Source organism: Lycorma delicatula, chromosome 2 (genome assembly GCF_047948215.1).
Source record: "Lycorma delicatula isolate Av1 chromosome 2, ASM4794821v1, whole genome shotgun sequence".
Lineage (NCBI taxonomy): Eukaryota > Metazoa > Arthropoda > Insecta > Hemiptera > Fulgoridae > Lycorma > Lycorma delicatula.
This window is the reverse complement of record NC_134456.1, coordinates 110,327,922-110,340,055: the sequence shown is the minus strand read 5'-3', so window position 1 is coordinate 110,340,055 and position 12,134 is coordinate 110,327,922. Positions and strand designations below refer to the sequence as shown.

Sequence of the window (12,134 nt, the reverse complement as noted above, 5' to 3'; positions counted from 1 at the left end):
ATTTATGTGCCGTAAAAATTTATCAAAAACACCACAGAAATTTATCAATTCCAACACGCTCGCAGAAATTATACTGAATTCAGCTCGAGCTAAAAACATAAATATACTGTATAAAGCAGCAACAAACCCGTTTAAGAATCGACTACCTGAACTCGATTGTAAAATTACTCGCATTTCCCATCACCATATTACCAGTATAAACTTAATAATTGTGAGGAATAGAATTTCTCAGAATCCAGAAATAGCCCGGTACAAAACTGTATCTGACTGCATCGGTTGTTTCTTATTTCCCATTTCACTTATTGTTACGAGGTCATTGCCTTCGTAGTCTAATTGAACAACGTCGTTATAACATTGAATATTACAAACATCAGTACTAATGATTTAGATAAAATTTAATTTCTGTACCTGTATTTTAAAACTATTCACATGTTTAATTACTCAGGTAACAAATTTGATATTCGAAAAAAATAATTTGTTATAATCGACTTCAAACTTCGTTATTAGCTCGTTAAAACAAACTTTATTTTTATTTTTACTCATTAAAAACGACCTCGATATATGCGAATTCTACTGTTTATAAAATGTTATTTACGCCGTAAACGTGTTTACACCGTAATTTTTTTATTTATTAGAAAAAATCTGTTTAATATATATACCAAATATTATGATAATTCAATTCGATTTTCGATCTTAAGATATAACTTTTCTTAAAAACATAAATTGGCGGACAGAAGGAAAACTAATAGAAATTCGCCGTTTTTTCTTAGAGCATTTTTTGTTCATTTTATATGTACAATCTGACACAAATTCAAAAAATTCAATTTAAATGTTACAAGTCAAAGTAAAAGATATTGTTTTCAACGACTTTTAAGAAAGAAGGTGAGTTCTTAATTCAACACATTTATTTTATTTGTTTTTATGTACGGAAAGTATTTATTTTATCTTGCTTTTTATCGAACAAAGGGTTTTCTATTTTCTACAGAAAATTCCTCTGGTGATTTAGTAATAGGTTTCTTCCAAAGAAATTAAGCAGAAGATCTTTTAACGAAATATCGCACGTTTTAACTATGCATTTTGAAGATTTTTGTTTTTGTTTTCTGGCATAGTATTTGGCCCTATATAATTATCCATAATCAGAATTGCAGGATTATTACACCGTTGCGTTTCTTACAAACAATAATTTTTTTTTATAAATACCGCGTTATTTGTATGTAGGCTGCGCTTTTTTCTAGTATTTTTAATACTTGACTGAACTATCCTATTTTAACTAAATATTTCGGGATTTCGTCTATTAATGAGGCAGTTATGGCCTAACGCGTTTTCCGATTTTTGTATGTATGCGTAACGATTTCTTATAACATTTTTTATTTTTAAAAAGGTGGTTGCTATTCTTTTTAGGCAGAGGAAAGAAGAGATGTTCGACAGGATGATGCGTGATTTTCCTCTAATCCTGTGGCAACCTACCTCTGCAGTCAGGTGTATCTCCTAGCGGATGTGCATTAGATACTTTACTATTGTTTGTTTTATACCGTATGAAAGTCCAAAGTTTGTCTTTGGTGTACCCCGTTTTCTTACCTCTGTGTAACATTGTGTTATTCTCAGTACACTAGTTAGTACCAAAACTTACGTCGGTTTTTTTATTAATTTTTTAATTATTTTTCAGATATTCTGTTTACAAAATAAGTGTTGAAAATACAGAATATAAACAACATAGTTATAGTGGAAAGATATCCTATACAGTATACCCAGTGGAAGTATATTCACCGATGTCCGGAGTCCATGGAAGCCGTACTTACAATGGCTGTACGATTAATTTTGGACTGTATAAAAATTTTCCTAGTCAATCGCCAACGACAGTTCTATTTTATAGTTTATTTTTATTTTCATTTTTTAAATTAAATTTAGTTGCACATCTAAATTTATCATTTTCAGCACCAAATGAAAAACTGAAAAATAAAACTGTTTTACGTATAAAGTTTAAAAAATTTTGTCGATTTTAAAAAAAGCACGTACTCTTAGCAATTAAAAAAAATTGTTTTCTTGTGTATATCTTTTGACGTTTTGAAGTCAGTGGCAAATAGGAGGTAAGTTTCTTGGTGTAAAAGACAAGATAAAATAGATGCTCATAAAACAAAAATATTAACGATCAAGCAAAAATATACGTTTATTAATTGAAATGTAAAATATAATTTAAAACTATTAAATCTTTTAAATTACACACGTTTATTTGTTTATTTATGAAACTATAAACATAATGTTAAAGTAAAATAAATGTCGTTAAACATCGTTTAATCGGCATGTTTATTAATTTTTACAAGAGTTCACGTTAACTGTTTTTTTTTTCATATCAAATGAGATTGGCTAAATGTAATAATTGTTTTTAATTTTTCACAGTCTTCTAAAGTTGAAATTAAAAACAAATTGAAAACGTTTTTTATTATCTTTTTTGAAGCATTTTTAAAATATTTTTTGTTTTTATGTAGTTTCAATAATTTGTTTATATCCAGGTAAGTAAAAATAAAAGTATAAAGCGCGCGCAAACACACACACACAAAGTTTTAAATTATATACAAAATAATGTTATAAAGTAGACTTATTATTTAAGTCTGATTTTCTTTTAACTTTCAGTTTATAATTAGTTTACATGCTAGTGTATTTATTTTTCAACTCTCTTCAACTGAAAAAAATGTATTAAATTTTTATTACTTTCTGCTTTTTATTATTATCACAAAGACAATTGTTATTTTCCCACAAAAATTTGAAAAATAAATAAATAAAAGATCTCTATTGTTTATGAATCATTTATAAAGAAATTAATGTATAGTAAATGTAAACATAAAGCATATATTTGCTGAAGAGTTTGAAAAACAACAACTTTCTTATAAAACGGTAAAGAAAATTCGAAGAAATCTTATTATATTCAATAATCACTTTTTTGACAAATTTATTGAAATTTTTCTTGCAAAAAAAAAAAATAAATAAAATGAAGCGTTTTGATTACTTTTTTAACCTAAAATAAATTTAACTGTCTGAATCGGGCAAAAAGAGGAATTCTGAGAATACGAGGTGTGTGAGAAAAGTAATGAGACTAAATTTTTACTTACCAAAGATTTTATTTTTTTCAAACAACAATATTATCCCCTTCAAAGTAGTTCCCTCGGGCAGCTATACACCGGCGGAGTCGTTTCCACTCCTGGTAGCAGCGCTGGAAGGCTTCAACTGGTAGGGCTTTTAATTGGTCGGTCACAGTCTTTTGAATGTTCTCCAGAGTTTCAAAATGACGTCCTTTTAAGACATGTTTCAATTTCGGGAAAAGGAAAAAGTCACAAGGACTCAAATCAGGGGAATTAGGGGGGTTGAGGAACCGTAGGAATGCGTTTTGAGATCAAAAATTCCCTGATGGAAATGGCCGTGTTCCAGGGGCATTGTCATGATGAAGCATCCACTTATCTGCAATGTTTGGTCTCACGCGAATCACTCTTTTCCTGAGCCTTTCTAGGACACCTTTGTAAAACACTTGGTTGACAGTTTGTCCTGGGGGAACAAATTCTTTATGCACGATACCCCTACCGTCAAAAAAGCAAATCGGCATGGTTATGATCTTTAATTTGCTCATTCGACATTTTTTCGGTCGAGGAGATGAGGGAGTGTGCCACTCTTCGCTTTGCCGCTTTGTTTCAGGATCGTAAAAATATCCAGAATTCATCACCTGAGATCACACGATTGAAGAATTCTTGGTCATTGTCAATCCTCTCAAGAAGATCAACGCACACGTTTCTTCGATTGCCCTTCTGTTCTGTTGTGAGGTTTTTCGGCACCAATTTCGCATGTCCAAATCGTCTGTCAAAATTTAATGTAGGGTGAAAGTGTTTAAATTTAACTGTTCTGTTCACTCATCATCCTTATTGTTAAACGACGGTCTGATCTCACAAGAACCCTCACACGCTCGTTTTCGTCAGATTTTGAAGTTGAAGGTCTGCCTGAGCGAGGTTGATCTTCAACGTGTTCTCAGATTTCCAAAAATGATTTGTGGCAGCGGAAAACTTGTCCTCTTGATAAACAATGTTCCCCATAGGCCTGTTTCAACTTTTCCAAGGTCACACTCGCGGATTCCCCAAGTTTAACACAAAACCTGATTGCACAACGTTGCTTCCGATGTTTCATTTTCGTAACACACAACGCCTTCCTTGGTAAAATATTCCGGAGGTAAAATAGTCCCCCGTTCGGATCGCCGGGTGGGGACTACTAAGGAAGGGGTCACCAGAAAATTAAAAAATAACATTCTACGAGTCGGAGCGTGGAATGTTAGAAGCTTAAAAAAGGTTGGTAGGCTAGAAAATTTAAAAAGGGAAATGGATAGGGTGAATGTGGATATAGTAGGAATTAGTGAGGTTTGGTGGGAAGAGGAAGGCGACTTTTGGTCAGGTGATTTTAGAGTAATTAACTCAGCGTCAAATAATGGGCAGGCAGGAGTAGGTTTCGTGATGAACAAGAAGATAGGGAGGAGAGTGGAGTATTTCAAAACGCATAGCGATAGAATCATTGTAATAAGGATAAAATCAAAACCTAAACCGACAACGATTGTTAACGTTTATATGCCTACAAGCGCCCATGATGATGATGAGGTAGAGTGTGTATACGAAGAGATTGATGAAGCAATTAAACACGTAAAGGGAGATGAAAATTTAATAATAGTTGGAGATTGGAATGCAAGCATTGGAAAAGGCAAGGAAGGAAATATAGTGGGTGAATATGGGCTGGGCAAAAGGAATGAAAGAGGGGACCGACTTATAGAATTTTGCACGAAGTATAATTTAGTAATTGCCAACACCCAATTTAAAAATCATAATAGAAGAATATACACTTGGAAAAAGCCAGGCGATACTGGAAGGTATCAGATAGATTATATCATGGTTAAGCAAAGATTTAGAAATCAACTCGTTGACTGCAAAACTTACCCTGGAGCAGACATTGATAGCGACCATAATTTGGTGATAATGAAATGTAGATTGGGGTTTAAAAACCTGAAGAAAAGTTGTCAGATGAATCGGTGGAATTTAGAGAAGCTTGAGGAAGAGGAGGTAAAGAAGATTTTTGAGGAGGACATCGCAAGAGGTCTGAGTAAAAAAGATATGGTAGAAAATGTAGAAGAAGAATGGGAGAATGTTAAAAAGGAAATTCTTAAATCAGCTGAAGCAAACTTAGGCGGAATAAAGAGAACTGGTAGAAAACCTTGGGTTTCAGACGATATATTGCAGCTGATGGATGAACGTAGAAAATATAAGAATGCTAATGATGAAGAAAGTAAAAGGAACTATCGGCAATTAAGAAATGCTATAAATAGGAAATGCAAACTGGCGAAAGAAGAGTGGATTAAAGAAAAGTGTTCAGAAGTGGAAAGAGAAATGAACATTGGTAAAATTGACGGAGCATACAGGAAAGTTAAGGAAAATTTTGGGGTACATAAATTAAAATCTAATAATGTGTTAAACAAAGATGGTACACCAATATATAATACGAAAGGTAAAGTCGATAGATGGGTGGAATATATTGAAGAGTTATACGGAGGAAATGAATTAGAAAATGGTGTTATAGAGGAAGAAGAGGAAGTTGAGGAGGATGAAATGGGAGAAACAATACTGAGATCTGAATTTAAGAGAGCATTAAAAGATTTAAATGGCAGAAAGGCTCCTGGAATAGACGGAATACCTGTAGAATTACTGCGCAGTGTAGGTGAGGAAGCGATTGATAGATTATACAAACTGGTGTGTAATATTTATGAAAAAGGGGAATTTCCGTCAGACTTCAAAAAAAGTGTTATAGTTATGATACCAAAGAAAGCAGGGGCAGATAAATGTGAAGAATACAGAACAATTAGTTTAACTAGTCATGCATCAAAAATCTTAACTAGAATTTTATACAGAAGAATTGAGAGGAGAGTGGAAGAAGTGTTAGGAGAAGACCAATTTGGTTTCAGGAAAAGTATAGGGACAAGGGAAGCAATTTTAGGCCTCAGATTAATAGTAGAAGGAAGATTAAAGAAAAACAAACCAACATACTTGGCGTTTATAGACCTAGAAAAGGCTTTCGATAACGTAGATTGGAATAAAATGTTCAGCATTTTAAAAAAATTAGGGTTCAAATACAGAGATAGAAGAACAATTGCTAACATGTACAGGAACCAAACAGCAACAATAACAATTGAAGAACATAAGAAAGAAGCCCTAATAAGAAAGGGAGTCCGACAAGGATGTTCCCTATCTCCGTTACTTTTTAATCTTTACATGGAACTAGCAGTTAATGATATTAAAGAACAATTTAGATTCGGAGTAACAGTACAAGGTGAAAAGATAAAGATGCTACGATTTGCTGATGATATAGTAATTCTAGCCGAGAGTAAAAAGGATTTAGAAGAAACAATGAATGGCAAAGATGAAGTCCTACGCAAGAACTATCGCATGAAAATAAACAAGAACAAAACAAAAGTAATGAAATGTAGTAGAAATAACAAAGATGGACCACTGAATGTGAAAATAGGAGGAGAAAAGATTATGGAGGTAGAAGAATTTTGTTATTTGGGAAGTAAAATTACTAAAGATGGACGAAGCAGGAGCGATATAAAATGCCGAATAGCACAAGCTAAACGAGCCTTCAGTAAGAAATATAATTTGTTTACATCAAAAATGAATTTAAATGTCAGGAAAAGATTTTTGAAAGTGTATGTTTGGAGTGTCGCTTTATATGGAAGTGAAACTTGGACAATCGGAGTATCTGAGAAGAAAAGATTAGAAGCTTTTGAAATGTGGTGCTATAGGAGAATGTTAAAAATCAGATGGGTGGATAAAGTGACAAATGAAGAAGTATTGCGGCAAATAGATGAAGAAAGAAGCATTTGGAAGAATATAGTTAAAAGAAGAGACAGACTTATAGGCCACATACTAAGGCATCCTGGAATAGTCGCTTTAATATTGGAAGGACAGGTAGAAGGGAAAAATTGTGTAGGCAGGCCACGTTTGGAGTATGTAAAACAAATTGTTGGGGATGTAGGATGTAGAGGGTATACTGAAATGAAACGACTAGCACTAGATAGGGAATCTTGGAGAGCTGCATCAAACCAGTCAAATGACTGAAGACAAAAAAAAAAAAAAAACACAACTTCACTGATGGCGCTGTCAAAAATAATGTGTTGGCTGAAAGGAGTTGAAACTCGTACTGAGCATGTGGAAGGATAAACGAACCGGTAGACACAGCGTTGCCAGATCGCTCGCAGTGTTACCAATCTCATTACTTTTCTCACACACCTCGTATTCTATTAATATTACAGAATAACTGACATTTCTCTTTGCCCTCGTCCAGTTAGATGTTTTACGACTAACGGTTTTCCAATTACCAACCGTTGTTAAGTAATACTTATTTCAGTAGAACGATTATTATTATCATTAATATTTTTTTTTAACTGGTGTGTACGTTTTGATAAATTTAGTAAGAAAAATTATACATTAATGAAAACAATCAGTATTATTCTGAAGAGGAAATTGTGTAACAAGAATGCGATTAAATATTTCGCCACTGTGCGGGAGAGATGTTCCATAACACTCTCATAAAAATGACTTACCAGTGCATTGTTTAGCAGAAACTTCTAGAAATATATTAATCTATGTTACACGATCGTTATGTACTTTTCCTCATCACGCCTGTTATTAAAACCCTTTTTTCAAAGCATTTCATCCTCCGTTTCATTAACAGTTAAATTTAATTAATATATACATTTTTTTTATTTAATAAATAGAAAAAAATATACGGGTGTTTTTAATTTAAAAAAAAAAACAAAAAAATGTTCTTGGTAAATGGTCGATAACTAGAAACCCATTGATAGGAAACAGTTTAATTTGAAAAGAATATTAGGAAGGAGAAGGTTAGTTAGTTATTAAATCATATTTTTAGAATTATTTTTTGGGCTTTCCAAAATATTTGAATGGGATTACTTTAAAGTAAGACTAATAAGTGTATTTTTTTTTCTAAAGACAGAAGACCAACGTTTTTGTAGACAAATTTCAGTAAATGAAATGAAATCAATTGAATTGTTAAGAAAAGATTTATTGGGAAAAAGAATAAGAATTTGGAAACAGGTTACTAAATTTAAACTCATCGGATAAGCTATTCTCGGAACTATATATAATATATCCTGTATTGGAATCGGAGTTATTAAATCGTATTTGTTAATGTTCGTTAAATTCGGTTTAGATGTTCTTGAGTGATGTGCGAACAGATAGACAGACGAAACTTGAGATAGTAAATTAATTCTTGTCAGTTCTATGATCTGCGTTATTAAAATATATAATCAAAACTTCTGATATGCCGTTTGTATAAAACTATCATCAAGCATTATAAATGAAAATAAGATTTCATTGTGATTGAAACGTTTTTAATCTATTTTACAGAGTGGCGCACGAAATGATCCAACATTTGTTTTGGCAATAATTGTTTAGGCAATAATTGTTTAGGCTAATATGCTTTACGTTGGTAGAAGTGACAGCTGACAAAGGAAAACTGACTGTTGAGCAGCGCGTAAAAACTGTTTTTTTTTTTTATGAAATGAAAAATGTGCTGCTTACACAAAGACTGTTTCGAGCACATTTTCAAACTCGGTGGCCTTCCTCACTTAAAACAAAACGTAGACTTTAGGAAAAATTTAATAGTGATGGTTCAGTATTTGAGAGTAAGCGCGAACGGCCTGCCCAATGTTCGTTCTCCACAGAATGTCGAAGCTGTCAGAGTAGCGTTGCTGAGGAGCTCGGGCAAATTAACAAGAAAAGCAGCAGCACAACTTGGGATTTCTAGGCGATCTGTGCAGCAAATTTTAAAACTTGATTTGCCTTTGTATCCGTACAAAATAACAGTTGTACCTAAATCAATGGCTGACAACTAACCGAAGAATGGCATTCGCTGAAAGGGCTGTGAACCAAGAGGTTTGTTGAATAATGTTTGGTTTTCAGATGAAGCACATGTTCACCTAGACGGGGTTGTTAATAAAAAAATGTGCGTTTTTGTGCTTCGGAAAATTCACATGTGCTTCATGAAAAGGTGAATTACGCTCTAAGAATTACGGTATGGGCCGCTACCTCAAGTCATGGGGTAACGGCCCATTTTTTGAACAGACAGTGAACGTTATTTAAATATGCTGCGTAATAATTTAGTTCCTCAGCTTCTTGCAAAAGGGTTTAATTAGAAAATGAGAGGTTCATGTAGGATGGAGCCAGACCACACACTGCTGATGTCGTTTTAGACATCAAGTTTCTGTATGAAACTTTTAACGCAAATGTCGCTTCAAACCGATTACCAAATCGTTTTGCATATGGACAGAACTGGCTCCCGAACGATGTCTATAGGAAAAGATTTTCCCTAAACATCCTAGTACAGAATGGAACTGTGAGTGCGGATCATTGAGGCGTGGAAGAAGTTGCTAGATGTGGTGATGGTGGTCACATTGAATATGGATAAGCAGAACATAATCTCCAGGTAAACTCGTATAGTAAACACGTTGTATTTTACTTTTCTGTATTGCGATTCGAATTAATATTTTTTAACAAAACCAAATGTTGGACTATTTTGTGGGCCACTCTGTAATTCCTGGCAAAAAAAAAAAAATTATTAACGTACAGTTACACATGTCAATAGCAGTTAATGATGAGGCTAAACATTGAAACAAAAGTTTAATGAGAAATCTTATTTTTGTCTTTTCTGGTGATGGTCTCCTCCTTTATTTTTTACTCTCATTTCATACCATAGCTTATTTAACGAAAAAAACACCTCTTCATTAAAAAAGTTATAAATTTTTAACTCATTCAAATCAAAGTATTTTCTTTTATACATTGTTACTTTCCTGATTGTTATACTATAGAATACGTTTAAGGGGGCCTAAACGCCAAATTTAAAAAAAATAGTTAGTTCCTTTTAAACCATGTATACTGTCTCTTGATCAATTTAGTGAACATTTTATCAGGAAACTTTTAAAAACTATTAGTCTAAAGTTAAGGTGGTCAACCTTTTATTCCCCTGATTATATTATTTGATTTATGTATAATTTTGTGGTAAGTTTACTAGAATACATACGCAAAAGATAATTAGCATAAAAATATTTCAATATCTTCCTTACCCACAAATCAAAATATTCCCTCCCTTATCTTCTCTTGTCAAAAAAAAATTAACTAATGCTCAAGATTTTAAACTTTTGGAAATTTAAAAGTAAAATAATACATATAAAGAACTGATAAAACTATAGGATATCAGTAATGAAATAAGATAATAAAAGAAATCCAAAGGTCAATAATAATTTTAAAATTTATTCCTGGATTAAGGATTAAATATTAACTACTATGCAAATACCTAACATTGGTGGAGACCTTTTAATATTTTCAAAAACTTTTCTAACAATTTTTTGAAATTTAATATTTTTTTTACCTATATTTTTGTTAAGTATTTGGCTCTAAGGAGAAGGGACAATAATGGGTGGAGGTGTATGAAGTATGGATTTGGAGAATATGGGGGAAAAATTGAACGAACTGACAGAACGAAAAATGAAGCTGTGTAGAGAGTAAATAGAATAGAAGATTAATCAGAACAACTGACAAAGAACACCCAGAAGAAAATCAACTGGGTGAGATGTATTACTTGAGGAGATAGGTTGATTGCATTACTCTTAAGGATTGGTAAAATACGCTAAATACCTACTCCCTTATTTTTCAGACTGAACAATAAAGATTTTGCTGGGAGGGAATTTAGCTTCCTTATTGATATTAGTTGGATTTACAAGCCATCAGCATTACTCAACTAGGTGCATCATTGCTAAATTGTCGTGTGTGTAGTGATTGGACTACTTCCCATGTGTTTTATTAGTAATCTAGCTATCTGCTCACTTTTCTGGCGAGAGAAGTGAGTGAAATAAATGCTACGTATGTGCAGTCTAACAACAATTAAATGCATGCTCAGCAATCTGAAAATTAAAACTAGAGAAATAAGTCAGTATGGTAGATTATACATAGGTAAAAATTATGCGATTTGAATCTTTTTGCAAAGCAGTCAACATTCAGAATAAATGTCAAGACTGCCACTGTTTGTCTTTAAGGGTGGTTAAAGAGTACATTCTTTTTTCAATCAGGTTGAATCATTTTTAATAGTCATTCTTTATCCAGAAAAATTTTTTCTTTGTACTTCTCTAAATTTACAGACAGTTAATTGAAAAGAATTAATAATTAATAGACAATTAATTTAAAAGAATGATGTGGACGTTTAGCTATTTTCACTGGTATTGTTTTTCCCTTTTATAGCAAAAAAGGGATTCTCATGTCATTTCCAAGTATATCAATATGAAATGGTATTCACTGAATAAAAACAATATTTTCTATCGCACTCAATAAGGTCAGGGTTTTAGTTTTCTTTTTTATTACTAGTGTTGAAATTAATATTTTTCAAGCTTGAATGTCTCCTATCTTGAGTGAATGGTAGGTTTTGAGCCACAGAGAATGAAAATGTTATTTCTGAAGTTCAGACCATCTAATTAACTATTTCAATGTGATATCTATTGCAATTCTCTGTGAAGGTGGGTTTGATATTTTTCTATAAATTTATAGAAAAATATCTATACCATTTAGATGTAAAACCAAGCGTTTTTTACATTTTGTTGTAAACAATATAGCAAATAACACAAATTTAATTAAACATTTATGAAAGAAAAGAAAAGACTGCCCTTCAAAAAATTCACGATTCTATACATCTTTGAATAAAAAATAAAACCGTAAAACTTTGTAGTTTCTTGACATTTGTTGTAAATGATCAGCAGGAAGAGCATTGGCATGTGATTTTATCTGTGAGGACTCTTCAAATGCTGTAAAGTTTTGTTTTTTAAACGTAAGCATTAAAAGAAATTTTCCTTTCCCGAAGGGAGACATAAATAAAGAGGTTGAATACTTATACTAAAATTGAACTTTTTTTTCAATAATATATGAATTTAATATAATGATGTTTAAAAGCTTTTCCAAACTTATGCAAACAATTAATTGTACTCAAGTCCTGTTAAGTCATATGAATGTATTTCAACATTTAATTCTCAAAAAAATCCATTCACAAATGCT

At 32.3% G+C, this 12,134-nt stretch overlaps 1 protein-coding gene across 3 annotated transcripts in view; it reads left to right on the top strand.

The window, feature by feature from the left end:
- Positions 1 to 12,134, top strand: part of LOC142319116 (uncharacterized) — an 83,841-nt gene that overhangs the window by 58,493 nt on the left and 13,214 nt on the right. The window lies entirely within an intron of this gene.